The following is a 15,029-nucleotide window of genomic DNA, read 5'->3' on the forward strand; positions in this document are numbered from 1 at the left end:
TCTGTCAGTGAAGTGAAGAGGAGTATCCTTTGGAGTGGAATCCAATGGATGAAGAAGGAGTTGAAGTGAGTACAAAGTGTAGATGGCTATGCAAGTTGATATTTGAACTGAGTAGTTACAATAGTTATACATAGCTTTATATACTAATGGTAGCTAATTCTGAGTCAGGTTCTATTGGGTTCTGATGTCAATATTTGCTACCAAGTTTGGGGTCTAGATATTACAATGTGAAATACAGATGTGAAATGATAATAGTGAAAATGAAATTAATAGGTAATGGGAAGTGGCTAGAGTCCAGTGGGTTTCTGTGATTGAATCTGTGGTTGGTTGAGGTGACACAGAGGCTGTCAGCATGCACATAACAGTATCTCCCCATTAGTGTTCTTGCCCTCAAGAGTGCAGATCCTAATGGCCAGTGGGGCCACATGGAAGATTGTTGGTGGCTGTGGGAATTTTTGCAACTTGATCAGATACCACCATCATCACTCTAACTATGTCACCTCCCACTGTGTATTGTTGCTCACATACTCCTGAGCCTTTAGTGAGGGAACCTATCTCTGATGGCCCTGAAGAGGCCAAGGAATTATTTCATCTGGAATGGCAGACTGTGGAGGAAGAGTATGTGGAGGCCATAGGAGTCTACTTGGAGTGGAAAAGAGAGCAAGAGAGAGAGGAGAAGATCCAGGCAGACTGTGTGGCCTGGAAGGCATGGAGAAAGAAGCAGCAAGAGAGATTAGAGAAGAAGAGGGGGGAGATCTGGCAGGCAGCAGAGAGGCAGGTAAAGAAGGTAGAGGAGGCATTGAGAGAGGCAGCTTGAAGAGAGGCTGAGGAGAGGGAGGCTGCAAAGGCCACAGTGAGGGCTTCAGCCTCAGAGATAGAGCAGAAGAGGATAGTTATAGAGGATGGGTTGCAAATGACCCCCATAGAGGCTATTGACTTTCATCTGCATCAAGTGCTGGTAGAACAGTTTAGTTCTAGCCCTGGTCTTCACTTTAAGAGAGTGACTGGTTGTATGCCTCCAGAGTCCAATGATGAGCAGGGCAAGGGGACTGAGGGAGATGATGAGTCAGAAGAATCTGAGGGGATCCAGAAGAGGAGAAAGAGGGTGTAAGAGAAGAAGAGGGTAGTGGGTCCAGTGGAGAAGGGCTATAAATGCAAGTTCAGGTCGAGGAGTGTAGTGAATAAAAAAAATATAAATATAGGATTTTGACTTTTTGAAAGTGTAAAAGAGATGATTGAAGTGGTATTCAGTGGTTAGAATTGAAATAGTAAGATGGGACTCCAGTGGCATCCAGAGTAGTGTTGTATCAAGAACAGAATGATTGAGTAACTTTAGATAAGAGTCCTAGTTTGCCTGAGTATTGATGGTGGAATTCTTCAATAAATTCATCAGCAGAGAACTCAGAGGCTGGTAACCAAGCAAACTCTTCATTAGTACCTTCATAGCCTAGCCACTGGATTTTGTACAGCAGTGGGCAGCAGAACTGATAGTCCAGTTTAGAGTTGAGGATTTGGGCTATTTTAAAATGTTCTTCTCTATTGACTTTGACTGGAGGCAGTGGTGATTGAATTTGGTTAGGAATGGTATTTTCTTCTATGGGTTCCAATTGTGACATATAGAAGACTGGGTGAATAGACTGGAGATCTGGCAGAAGCCTCAGGGTGAAGGAGTGGAAACTAGATTGGACTATGATTTCAAAAGGACCAAGGTATTTCTCTGAGAATTTTCTGGTTGGGCAGGTGGTTTTAATATGTTTGGAACTGAGATAGACCTTATCCCCTACTGTGAATGGGGGTGCCAGAATCTGATGCTTATCTGCTTGGATCTTGTAGTGAGACTGAGCTTCAGAAATTTCATCCTTCAGTATTTGATAGAGTTTATCAAGGTTGACTGCAAAGTCTCAGGCCCAGACAGAGGTGATGTCCCTTTCAGAGTGAATAGTGATGTTGGGGTGGTAACTCTTATTAGCAAAAAATGGGAAAATTCCAGTGGATGCATTAGGGGTATTGTTGTAGGTGAACTCAGCAATAGGTAGGAGAGTGTCCCAGTTGTCCTGTTGGTAGGAGCAGTAGATGCAAATGTACTGTTTCAGAGTTTGATTTGCTTGTTCAGTTTGTCTGTTGGTCTCTGGATAGTAATCAGAAGTAAGGTGGAGTTCTATGTCAAGAGCTATAGCTAAGGCATGAGTAAACTGGAAAACAAATTTAGAGCCATGATCTGATGTGATATGACTGGGTACTCCATGTTTAGAGAAGACATGGATAAGAAAAAGTTGGGTGAGCTCCATAGAGTTAATAGTGTTATGAGTGGGGATGAAGATAGCTTGCTTGCTAGCTCAGTCTATGACTACTAAGATGGTGGTAAATCCATTGGAGTCCAATAGTTGTTCAATGAAGTCCATGAAAATAGAATCCTGTGGCTGTTCAGAAACTGGCAGAGGTTTGAGTAACCCATAGGGGCAGTGTCTAGGTGCCTTATTGTGCCCACAAACTGTGCAGGACTTAATATAGTGTCAAACATATTCATGCATCTTTGGCCAGGTATAGTTCCACCAGACTAGTTCTAATGTCTGGTTTTGACTAAAGTGACCTGTCAAGATGTGGTCATGATTGTTCTGTAGTATATGGAGATAAAGATCATCAGAGTCTGGAACATAGATACAGCCTTCAAACTGAAGGATGTTGGATTTGTCAATGGACCACTGAGAGAGAGAGGATTCAGAAGTGGCCTTAGCCTGGTGGAGGCCATCAGAGCATGTAGGGTCAGACAATTATGTTTGTTTGATATCTGTGTGAAGTTTGTTGATATCCATGATGGCACTAGTCCATAGGGTGGAGCCTTTAAGATAGATTGTGTGGAGTGATGCAGAGAGTTGTTCTCAGATAAACATGGGTCAGAAATTGTGGGGGTTAACTTGGGCATATTAGCTATCTCCCTCTTTAGGGTAGATGTCTCATCATCTAGTGAGCACATCTGGTTTTCCACCAAGTTTTCCAGGGCAGAACTGAATTACTAGATTGAACTGGAATAGGTATTCAGACCAGCAGACCTGTTGGCAGATTAGAATCTTGGTGGTGGTGAAATATTTAAGATTCTTGTGGTCTGTTACAATGTTGATAGAGTCTATAGAGCCTTCAAGATAGTGCCACCAATGTTTAAAGGCTTCAAAAATAGCTAGAAGCTTTTTATCATGGGTGTCATAGTTGAGTTCAGCATTGTGGAGGCTCTGGGAGTGGAAAGCAATGGGGTGAATTTCACCATCTTCAAGATAGATGGAGAGGATAGCTGCAGTTGCATAATCAGAGACATCAGTTTCTACCACTATCTTTTGATTGGAGATCCAGTGGGTAAGGAGAGAGGCATGTGTAAAGGCCTGTTTCAACTTGTTGAAGGCAGCCAAGTATTTGTCATCAAATTTCCATGGAGTTCCCTTGCAGGTGAGTCATGTAAGGGGAAGAATGATATCACTATATTTGTGTATGAAGTGATAGTAGAAGTTGGTGAAGCCAAGAAAGGATTGGATGTCCTTGACCTTTCATGGCACTGGCCAGTCAACAATGGCCTTGACCTTTTCTTCAGACATGTGAAGTCCTTCAGGTGATAGAATATAGCCTAGGTATTCCATGTAATCCTGGTTGAATTTGCATTTGGAACCCTTGCAGTAGAGTCTATTAGCTCTAAGCCTGTATAGGACCTCACAAACATGTTTCTGGTGATCTTCTGAGTTGTCAGAATATATGAGGATGTTGTCAAGGTAGACTACTACTAATATATTGAGCATGTCTGAGAATATATCATTTACAAATTGTTGGAATGCCACTGGAGCATTTGTGAGGCCAAAAGACATGATATGCTATTTGAAGGAACTATAATGGGTCTGGAAAGCTGTTTTCTATTTGTCCTCTTTGGATATGTGAATAAGATGGTAGGCATGTCACAGGTTGAGCTTGGTGTAGATGTGTGTGGAGCAGATAGAGTTGAGGAGGTCAGAAATGAGAGGAAGAGGGTAGCAATCCTTCTTAGAGATTTTGTTTAGGCTATGGTAGTCAACACAGAGTCAGAGTTCACCAGTCTTCTTTTTGACAAATAGGACCAGAGCTCCATGTGGAGAGCAGGACAGAGTAATGAACTCATTGCACAGATTATCATCAATAAACTCTTGTAGGGCCTTAAGTTCAGATTCTGAGAGAAAATAAATAGGTCCAAGTGGTAGAGATGTTTCTTCCTCAAGGTTGATTTTGAGGTTGTATGGCCTGTGTTCAGGTAGCTTTTTAGAGAGGGTATTGCTGAAGATGTCTGCAAAATTGTGGTACTCTACTGGCACTGATAAAAGATCTGCCAGTTCTGCAGATGCAGCTTTGGCTCCAATATTAGGCAAGGAAGGCTGCAGTATGAACTGCTGAGTGCCTTCTTCTGCACTGGCTCAGACAAATGCAGCAGTGGATATGATGAAGATCTTTGGGTGTGCTTTTATAGTAAAAGACTCTGAGAGAGGATAGGAATAGATGGGTTTATACAGAAATAGAGTCCACCAGCTACCCAAAGTGGATTTGGAATGGGATGAAGCTCTGAAAGTTGGACTGATAGAGTCCAGTGGGCACAGAAGTCTCAGAATTGAGCTGAAAGGCTTGGAGAGGGGTGGATGGTTGTCCTGTGGGCATGGAAGTCCCTGGGATGCAGTGGAGGCCACAGAATTGGTTGGAGTGAGATCCTGGTAGCTTGAGCAGAAAGTGATACTGTTCTCAGCCCAGTCAATCAGTGGATTGTAGTGAGAGAGCCAGTTGTACCCTAGGACAAGATTGCAAGACAAATCCAGAGGAGTGACATAGAAGTTGATAGAGAAGGTGTCTTCAGATGGGAAACAGATGGAGATAGTTGTAATTTGAGATATATGACTCCTGATAGAGCCATCAAACAATCAAAGTTGCATGCTAGGGATAGTTTTAATGAGGATTTCATTGGCAGCTATGTACTTAGTGTCAACAAAGCAGTGGCTAGATCCAGAATCAATAAGGGCAAGAAAATGCAAAATGATACAAGTCAGAGAACTGTTGGGTTTTGTAGTAGTCAGTAATTCTGCTGAAAGGGGAATGTGAAAGGAGTGATTGGAAAGGGATGTTGCATTGAGGGTGATAACCTCTGGTGTGCAAATAGAGTCAACACAACCCTGAGCTTGTATAGAGGGAACAGGGTTGCTTCCTAGTTTTCTGACTCTGTAGGAGCTGGCTCCATGAGAGCAGTGTTGACTTCAGCTGCACAACCCTTGGTGGAGGCCACTGCCTTCTGCTTGTTGCAGTCCTCAGTCTTGTGTTTGGCTCCACAGAATATGCACAGGTTGTTCTAGTGCCAGCAGTCTTTTTCTTCCTGAATAAGACAGCCATCTTTGCCTAGCTTGTTGGCATAGGGCTTAGAGGTGGTAGATTTCAGTGTGGAGCTGGAGTCTGAGGAAGAAGAGTTGGACCCCTTGGATTTGGGGTTAGAGGATTGGTTGGAGGCCTTATTGTCTCAGTTTTCATGAGCAATTTCAGTCTTCTGGATCCAGTAGCAAGCATCAAGTTCTTGGGCAAGGAAGCACATATCATGAAGGTTGTTTGGCTTCCTATGGTGTGCCATATCATCCTTGATATGGGTGCAGAGGCCATGGTAAAAGATGTGGTGGAGGGAGTTATCTCTGTACCTAATTTGTGAGGCATACTAGTTGAATTAGACCATATGCTTCATGATCCAATCTCCATCATGCATCTGAAGGTGTTCTAATATTGCCAGGCTGGTGGATTCTATGGATTGGGATTAAGAATGTCTGATTTGAACCAGTTGAGCATGGTGCTGGCCAGAAAGGAAATGGCATAGTTGATCTTGTTAGCATCTGTTGCAAACACAGTAGGCCTATCATTGAAGTTTAAGTGAAGGGAGATGATGAAGGCCTTCAGTTTGCGAGGGTCAGAGCCATCAAATAGTTCCAGTTTCTTGATCTTGGTATGAATAGTGGCTGGTTTAGGGTTATTGAGGGAAGTGGAGACTCCTTGTAACAGATTCATGAATTCTAGGAACATGTCCTACTGGTTTGGATTGTTGCTTCCTGCAGGGCCATCAGAGCTGTCTGGGCCATTGGGTCCACCTGGTCCATCTGGTCTATCTGGCCCTCCTGAAAAAGGGTTTAGTGGATTACCACTTGGTTTCCATCAGATGGGAGTATGAGTAGGGGTGCTTTCACCTCTACCCTCTGAGTCTGGGCTGTCATGCATGTTGCTCAGAGATAAGGGGTCTATTGAGAGGTCAGTTTGAGCACCATTGAAGAGGATCTGAGTGCATGCAAGATGAAAATAGATACAGCAGAGTGTTATCCACTGATCACACACTCACACCAGCATACACACAATACTCTTAGTTCATGAGAGGATTATAATGTGATAAAAGTAGTAATCAACAATTATAATTGTCTTCTTTAATGAGATCACAGCATGCAAACAGTAATAGCACACTTACAACAGTCTGAGGTCTCTCTAAGTCTCAAAGCTTTTCGTTTTATCAAAACAAGAGGTGGCAACAGGTATTGCTGGGCCTCAAGGCAAAGGGTACTGCAGCTCAATACAATACATCAAAATACTCCCACAAAACCCTCAAAATATCCTAAGCACAGCTCAGATCACCTTAAAATCTCTAACACACACAATACATGACTCAAAGCTTCATGCTCTAAGCAAAAACCAATCACAAACATGTCTACAAGTGCCAAAGAGCACAGATCTCTGTTCACAAGTTTCCAAACCAATCATAGACCCACAGAATTCAAACCTATGCAATCCAGAGACACAAAACACAATAAAACACTGTCTGACAGACCAAAGGGTTTGAACCTCTGCCACCTGTAGCACCACATATCACAAATACCTCAAAAAACTCAAGATGATGCCCTGCAGACACCACTCTCTTATTCTCAGGTAAGAATGTGATCCAAAACCTCTTATCAAACTGGGCTCAAGTCCTTTGTGAGCTTCAATGCCTCACTTAGTTCTCAAAGCTCTCTCAATGATATTCAATAATGTGTTTATTCTCTCATCCAAAGTTACAAACACAAACCCAGAGCTAGAGTGCAAGGCTTTCTGTGCCCAGTACACCACAACTGTGAGGGTCAGAAACTCCCTTTTTTACTCATACAATGCTGTATTTAAATACTCTACTATGGTACTTACTAACATAATTCTACTATGGTATCTTCAAAGCATGGGACTCCATACCAGATTGCACAGGTATTATTTGCATGCATATTGCAGTTGCTACACTTATTCTCTTCCAGGCCAGGACTGCACAATGTTTTCTCACTAGCTGACCTTGGCTAACTGGCCTAGCCAGGTCTGCTCACTTTCTTATTTCCCCAGTGACACACCTCTGACAGTGGTAAACTGTTCCAGACCCTCAGGGATATCTTCCATATCTGGAGTCAGCCACAATAGTTATATTCTCTTTTTCAGTATCTTAACATTCCCTTCAGCTTATAAAATGCACTGCTTCTGGCCTGACATGCATTAATTAACTTACTCAATATGATATATATTATACTGTGGTATGATGCAGAGTCCCTCACTGTGTTAAGCACACTAAGGCACTGTAAGTATGCATGCAAGCCTCTGAGCAGTACATGTGCTATTCATCTCTGATGATAGTATTCCTCTATCTATTCTTTTGTTGCCATCATTTCATTTCTCTGTTCAACACCCAGTTATTCAGATACCTTTCTTTGAGTCTCAATTCTCTGTTCTAAGGTGTGTCCCATCAGTGCATCAATAGCTGTGCATTCTTGATGAATGTGATCAGGATTGCTGATCATATTTCAATCATATTCTTTTTATCTTTAGCATGCCCTCTTATAATGGTATTGGCATGTTTAGGGCCAAGTGCTGGGATCTCACATGCAGTCTAACCTCTCTGGAATTAGTCTGCTACTAGGCCATGCACTCTGCTCCTTGTTACTTCAGTTTAGCCTTATGATGCTTAGATTTCTGTGCACTCTTATTCTATTCTCAGTTACATGCTTACTGGACTGAAATGCCATCCATGTATTCTCAATTTTTGCAATTTTACATGCCTAACATGGAGAGGGTATGTCAATAGAAGCACATGCTGTTTCTCAAAGCAGAGAAATGCAAATTTGAAGTCCTGGAAACTAAGTACCTAGGAGTCATCATTGGTGAAGAAAGCATATGAATGAACCCAATCAAAGTGGTGGGGATAATAGAATGGCCAGAGCCAATAAAGAAGAAAGAACTCCAGTCATTCCTAGAGTTCACCAATTTCTACTGGTGGTTTATCCATGATTACAGTAAGATTGTCTGACTAATGACAAAACTTACTGGTAATGCCTTATAGATGTGAGGATTATCCCAACAGACTGTATTCTATGACTTGAAGAAGAAATTAGCTATGGATATAGTCTTAGCAATTTCTACACAGGGCAGGAGGTTTAGAGTGGAGGCTGATGCAAATGAAGGAGCCATCAGCACTATGCTCTCACAGGAACAAGAAGGATGATAGCAACCCATAGCATTTCTTTCCAAAGCCCTATCAGTCATGGAACAGAACTATGAGATCTATGACAAGGAGTTATTGGCCATTATATTAGTGTTGGCCAGTGGCATCATTATCTGATCAGGGCAACTCAAACATTCAAGATTTGGATGGATCACCAGAACTTATAGTATTTCTGCCTTCCTCAGAAGCTCAATCAACAACAGGCCTGATGGATCACTAAGCTAGCCAAATATGACTACACCCTACACCATAAAGCCAGGGCAGCCAACAAGAAGGCAGACCTCCTGAGCTGACAAGCTGACTATGATCAGAGAGAAGAAGACAATGCTGGAGTAGTATTGTTAAAACAAGAATATTTCTACATAATGATAATGCCAACAGAGAAGGAGATTCACACCAAAATATGAAGTGTGATGCAACAACCAGCCTTATGGGATCAAGAAATTGCCATGTCCCTGAATCACAAGAGGGGCATCACAAAACAAGATGACCTACTTTATTATGATGAAAGAATCTATATTCTCTGACAATCATCATTATGAGAGGAAATTATCACTATGTCATATGATCATGCAATGGCCAGACATCCAGGAATCATGAAGACAAAGGAGTTGGTACTGAGAGAGTATTGGTGGCTAAAGTTGGGACAGGAGATGGATAAGTATATCAAGACATGCAAAACCTGCCAGAGAACCAAATCTTCCATGAGAGCCAGACCAGTGCCACTCCATCCAAACAAGGTCTCCATGAAACCATGGATCCACATTTCTGTTGATATGGTCACTGGACTATCTGACTGTAATAGTTATGATACTATCATCATCATTGTCAATTGCTTCTCCAAGACTATCATTTCTGTTGTCTGTGTTACATGCATGCCAACAGCCTCCATGTCACCTCAACCAACCATGGATTCAATCATGGAAACCCACCAGACTCTGGCTGCTCCCCATTATCTATTAATTTCATTTTCATCATTATCATTTCACATCTATATTTCACATTGTAATATCTAGACCCTGAACTCAGTAGCAAATATTGACATCAGAATCCAATGGAACCCAACTCAGAATTAGCTACCATTAGTATATAAAGCCATGTATAACTATTGTAACTACTCAGTTTAAAGATCAACTTGCATAGCCATCTATATTTTATACTCACTTCAACTTCAACTTCTTCATCCATTGGATTCCACTCCAAAGGATACTTCTCTTTACTTTCCTGACAGAACTCCATTCTGTCTATCCAAATCCTTGGCCTCTGACTTAAGGGTGACATTGCCAATAGCTTCATTGATGCCCATACACTCTGCTGGTCTCCATGCATGCACTCAAACCCACTCAATTGGCATGTTCCTAACAGTATATTTGAACTGAAACCCTTGAATAAAAATTTTTATCATGTCCACCACACTTACTCAACCCACAGAAACTGATTCTGAATAAACTCAGCCTATCTATCACAACATGTTTTCCATAGAAGACATCCCAGCCTCTATCTCAAAGGAACAACCAGGCCTTTTCAGATCAGCCTCCAGTGGATGACAACCTTTCTATAGAGAAACCTACAATCACTCTAGCTTCACTGCTCACCAACCTAATTATGATGATTCTCTTAACCCTTTTGATGCCATCAGCATCCCAACCAACAGAGCTTGATAGGCCAGCCTGATGTATGGTGACACACCCTCTCTATATTAGGCATGTAAAATTGCAAAAATTGAGAATACATGGATGGCATTTCAGTCCAGTAAGCATGTAACTGAGAATAGAATAAGAGTGCACAGAAATCTAAGCATCATAAGGCTAAACTGAAGTAACAAGGAGCAGAGTGCATGGCCTAGTAGCAGACTAATTCCAGAGAGGTTAGACTGCATGTGAGATCCCAGCACTTGGCCCTAAACATGCCAATACCATTATAAGAGGGCATGCTAAAGATAAAAAGAATATGATTGAAATATGATCAGCAATCCTGATCACATTCATCAAGAATGCACAGCTATTGATGCACTGATGGGACACACCTTAGAACAGAGAATTGAGACTCAAAGAAAGGTATCTGAATAACTGGGTGTTGAACAGAGAAATGAAATGATGGCAACAAAAGAATAGATAGAGGAATACTATCATCAGAGATGAATAGCACATGTACTGCTCAGAGGCTTGCATGCATACTTACAGTGCCTTAGTGTGCTTAACACAGTGAGGGACTCTGCATCATACCACAGTATAATATATATCATATTGAGTAAGTTAATTAATGCATGTCAGGCCAGAAGCAGTGCATTTTATAAGCTGAAGGGAATGTTAAGATACTGAAAAAGAGAATATAACTATTGTGGCTGACTCCAGATATGGAAGATATCCCTGAGGGTCTGGAACAGTTTACCACTGTCAGAGGTGTGTCACTGGGGAAATAAGAAAGTGAGCAGACCTGGCTAGGCCAGTTAGCCAAGGTCAGCTAGTGAGAAAACATTGTGCAGTCCTGGCCTGGAAGAGAATAAGTGTAGCAACTGCAATATGCATGCAAATAATACCTGTGCAATCTGGTATGGAGTCCCATGCTTTGAAGATACCATAGTAGAATTATGTTAGTAAGTACCATAGTAGAGTATTTAAATACAGCATTGTATGAGTAAAAAAGGGAGTTTCTGACCCTCACAGTTGTGGTGTACTGGGCACAGAAAGCCTTGCACTCTAGCTCTGGGTTTGTGTTTGTAACTTTGGATGAGAGAATAAACACATTATTGAATATCATTGAGAGAGCTTTGAGAACTAAGTGAGGCATTGAAGCTCACAAAGGACTTGAGCCCAGTTTGATAAGAGGTTTTGGATCACATTCTTACCTGAGAATAAGAGAGTGGTGTCTGCAGGGCATCATCTTGAGTTTTTTGAGGTATTTGTGATATGTGGTGCTACAGGTGGCAGAGGTTCAAACCCTTTGGTCTGTCAGACAGTGTTTTATTGTGTTTTGTGTCTCTGGATTGCATAGGTTTGAATTCTGTGGGTCTATGATTGGTTTGGAAACTTGTGAACAGAGATCTGTGCTCTTTGGCACTTGTAGACATGTTTGTGATTGGTTTTTGCTTAGAGCATGAAGCTTTGAGTCATGTATTGTGTGTGTTAGAGATTTTAAGGTGATCTGAGCTGTGCTTAGGATATTTTGAGGGTTTTGTGGGAGTATTTTGATGTATTGTATTGAGCTGCAGTACCCTTTGCCTTGAGGCCCAGCAATACCTGTTGCCACCTCTTGTTTTGATAAAACGAAAAGCTTTGAGACTTAGAGAGACCTCAGACTGTTGTAAGTGTGCTATTACTGTTTGCATGCTGTGATCTCATTAAAGAAGACAATTATAATTGTTGATTACTACTTTTATCACATTATAATCCTCTCATGAACTAAGAGTATTGTGTGTATGCTGGTGTGAGTGTGTGATCAGTGGATAACACTCTGCTGTATCTGTTTTCATCTTGCATGCACTCAGATCCTCTTCACCATATCAGCTTGAGCACTTGCCATACCAAGCATCAATGTTCTTCTTTGTCTCTGGACATAATTAATATATCATCCAGATAAATGGTTACCTTCTCTGTGGTGATCAGATCCTTAAAGATGTCATTTATTATCTATTGGAAGATTGTCAGGGAGTTTGTCAATCTGAAGAACATGACAGTTGGTTCAAATAGTCCTTGGTTGGTCTGGAAGGCTGCCTTTCATTCATCTCCCTCCTTGATTTGTATGTTGTTATAATCCTATTGGACATTCAACTTAGTGTAGTAGTGAGTCCCTTGAAGCTTGTCCATGAGTTTTGATATCAATGGCAAGAGATATTGGTTCTTGATGGTCATCTCATTCAACTTTCAGTAGTCCTATACTGATCAAAGTTTACCATTCTTCTTTTTGATAAAGAAGAAAGGTGAGGCTATTGGTGATTTGGACAGTCGGATTCATCTGCTGGTGAGGTTTTCTTCAAGGAATTTGTCAAGCTCTTGTTGTTCCTGATGCCTAAGGAGATAGACCTTGCAGTCAAGATTGGCACTTGCATTCAGTATCAATTCAATGGCATGGTCTTAGAGTTTGGGGTCCAGGAGTTCATTGAAGTTTTCCTTTTCAAATAAATCATGATAATCCTGTGCCCATTCAGGCACCATCTCTCCAAAGGTCCTCTCTTTCTTCTCCATATTGGCTCATGCTATGAGGTTATTAGTATGGTGCACCACCCATAGGTGTAATGTCTGGTTCATATTGATGGTGAGAATTGTCTCACCATCTACTATCTCTTCATCCCATCGATCCTCAGAGTCACTGTCAGAGAGCAAAAATGGCATTTTCCAGCAACAGTATTGGATGAAGATAATTTGTCCAGTTTTCCAGTTGATAAGCAGATTATGATGTATCAGCCAGTCATATCTGAGGAAGACTTCTTTGGTTCTCAATTCAATAACAGCCAAGTCAATCTGTTCCAAGTGGTCTTCAATAGTTAGTCTAAGCTCCATGAATTCAGTGATTGAGTCTGTCTGGTTTTTAGTGCCATCAGCATTATAGACCAGTGTTGAGGCTGCAGTGGCCTTGATGGGGATTTAATGCCTGTCAATGAAGGCTCAGTTAATGGAACTCCTGGTGCAACCACTGTTGATCAGTGCTGTGACAATAAAGGTGGTCTGATTTGTGAGGGCTTAGATTTGGACCTTCACTATGAGGTTTTGTCCATGGGTCTTTTGTCATCATATGAACTTCTTTGCTCCTCAAAGTTTGTCCAGCCATTCTAGTGCCCTTTCTCATGTTGTCTCTTTCACTCCTTTGACCAATTCACCACTTATTTCTCCTGTTCATGATTGGTGGATCCACCCTTTAAGGTGGTGGTTGCTTCTTCATAGGTTTAGGCATCCCAGATGTTTCACCAGGTCGACTCTGTGTCAAATGGTTTTAGCTATTTGTTAGAGGTCTCTCTCCCTGTTCAGTCTGTGGGCAGTTGAGTTGGTGCTTTGAGTGATTCTTTCAGTGGTTCAGTAGTCATAGGAACTCAGAGTATATTCAAATGTACATAAATAGTTGTATCTACAGATGGTATATGAGTCTGACCCATAGCTACTGGTAACACACCATTAAGTCCTTTGGCTGATTGAGCAGAGTCACTCACTCATTGGCCCTGTCTTTTACTTCCTTAATCTGGGTGTCTGTTTCCAGGTCCTTGAGTCCTTCTGCCTCCTTCTGTAATTCTGCAATCTGAGCACAGATGTCTTCTCAGGTGTGCTTCTTTTTTAGGCAGTCCTGTGACATATATCCCTTCTGTCCACAATTGAAGCACTTCCTCTCTTTCTTGAGACAGTCTATATCCATTGGCTTCCCACTGCTGATATAAGTTGTCTCTATTCTGGTCTTTTAAGTGGTGTAGGAAAGAGTTGAGGTTGTTGGCATGTTTTTTACTGAAGATCCTCCACTGGTATTCTTTCCATTCTCTGTTTGATGGAGCTTCTTCTGTTTGATTGTGATACTGGTGCTTGCTGCCTTCTGTTGCAGCCTTTTCTTGTTCATCTCTATGATTCTGGCCTTTCATGCATTGTAGCCCTTCAGGATATTGGTGCCAATATTGGAGATCATACTGATGTACAATAGAGGTACTCTAATCTTGAGGTATTCCACCATTCATCCATCATCCTCAATGCTCTCCCATACTTCCACTAATGTCCCCAAGTGTTCCAGTTTATCAAAGTATTCACTGGTGATTTTGTTGCTCATGCAAAGCTCCTTTATCTTGTTCTTATGAATCTCCTGAATGGCTAAATCAATGAATTTGTCTCATACCATCTGTTTAAAGATGGCCCAGGACAGATATCAGTAGTGCTGTCGAGTGGTGGAATACAAGGTGGGGGCTATTAGAATCCACCAATGCTTGGCCTTGCTCTCAAAGTAGGAGGCTGCAAAGGCAATCTTGTTTATGTCTGATCTAAGGTAGGCAGTATATATCTCAAAATATTATTCACAATCCACTAGGAATCAGTCAATGTCATCTGATGTGCTCTTAAAGGGTCAGAGATATGGAGAAGATCTGGCTTGCATTGAAGCATAGTGGCATTCTAGGGTAATGCAACCATTAGGTTAGGATATTCATTAAAGAGTGGTTGCTTCCATTCTGCTGATAGCCCAGAGAGTGTGTGTAAGGACTTGTCATTGGCCATCAGACTTTCTTTGGGGTGCATCTCCTTCTGCACAATGCACCAGTTCTATATGGTGAACCTGAGCCAGGTGGCCTCAGGGTCATCAGCTCCTGTTTCATTGGCTGGGGCTTATCTTGCTCTGGCAAATAGTTGGCCTTCCCTACTGGCCCAAGGGTTTCAAAAGCTGACAGGTCATGAGAGTTCTTGTGTTCAGGGCCAGTTGATCCTCATACTGGCTTCTTGGCTAGCAACAGAGTTCTGCAAAGGTCAGCTGCTAGTAGTTCAGATGGAGGGGGAAGTATATTCAGCATGCATTGGTGGTACTGATGGAGTATTCA

Source organism: Guyanagaster necrorhizus (assembly GCF_019112545.1).
Source record: "Guyanagaster necrorhizus MCA 3950 unplaced genomic scaffold BT62scaffold_23, whole genome shotgun sequence".
NCBI classification, from domain to species: Eukaryota; Fungi; Basidiomycota; class Agaricomycetes; order Agaricales; family Physalacriaceae; genus Guyanagaster; species Guyanagaster necrorhizus.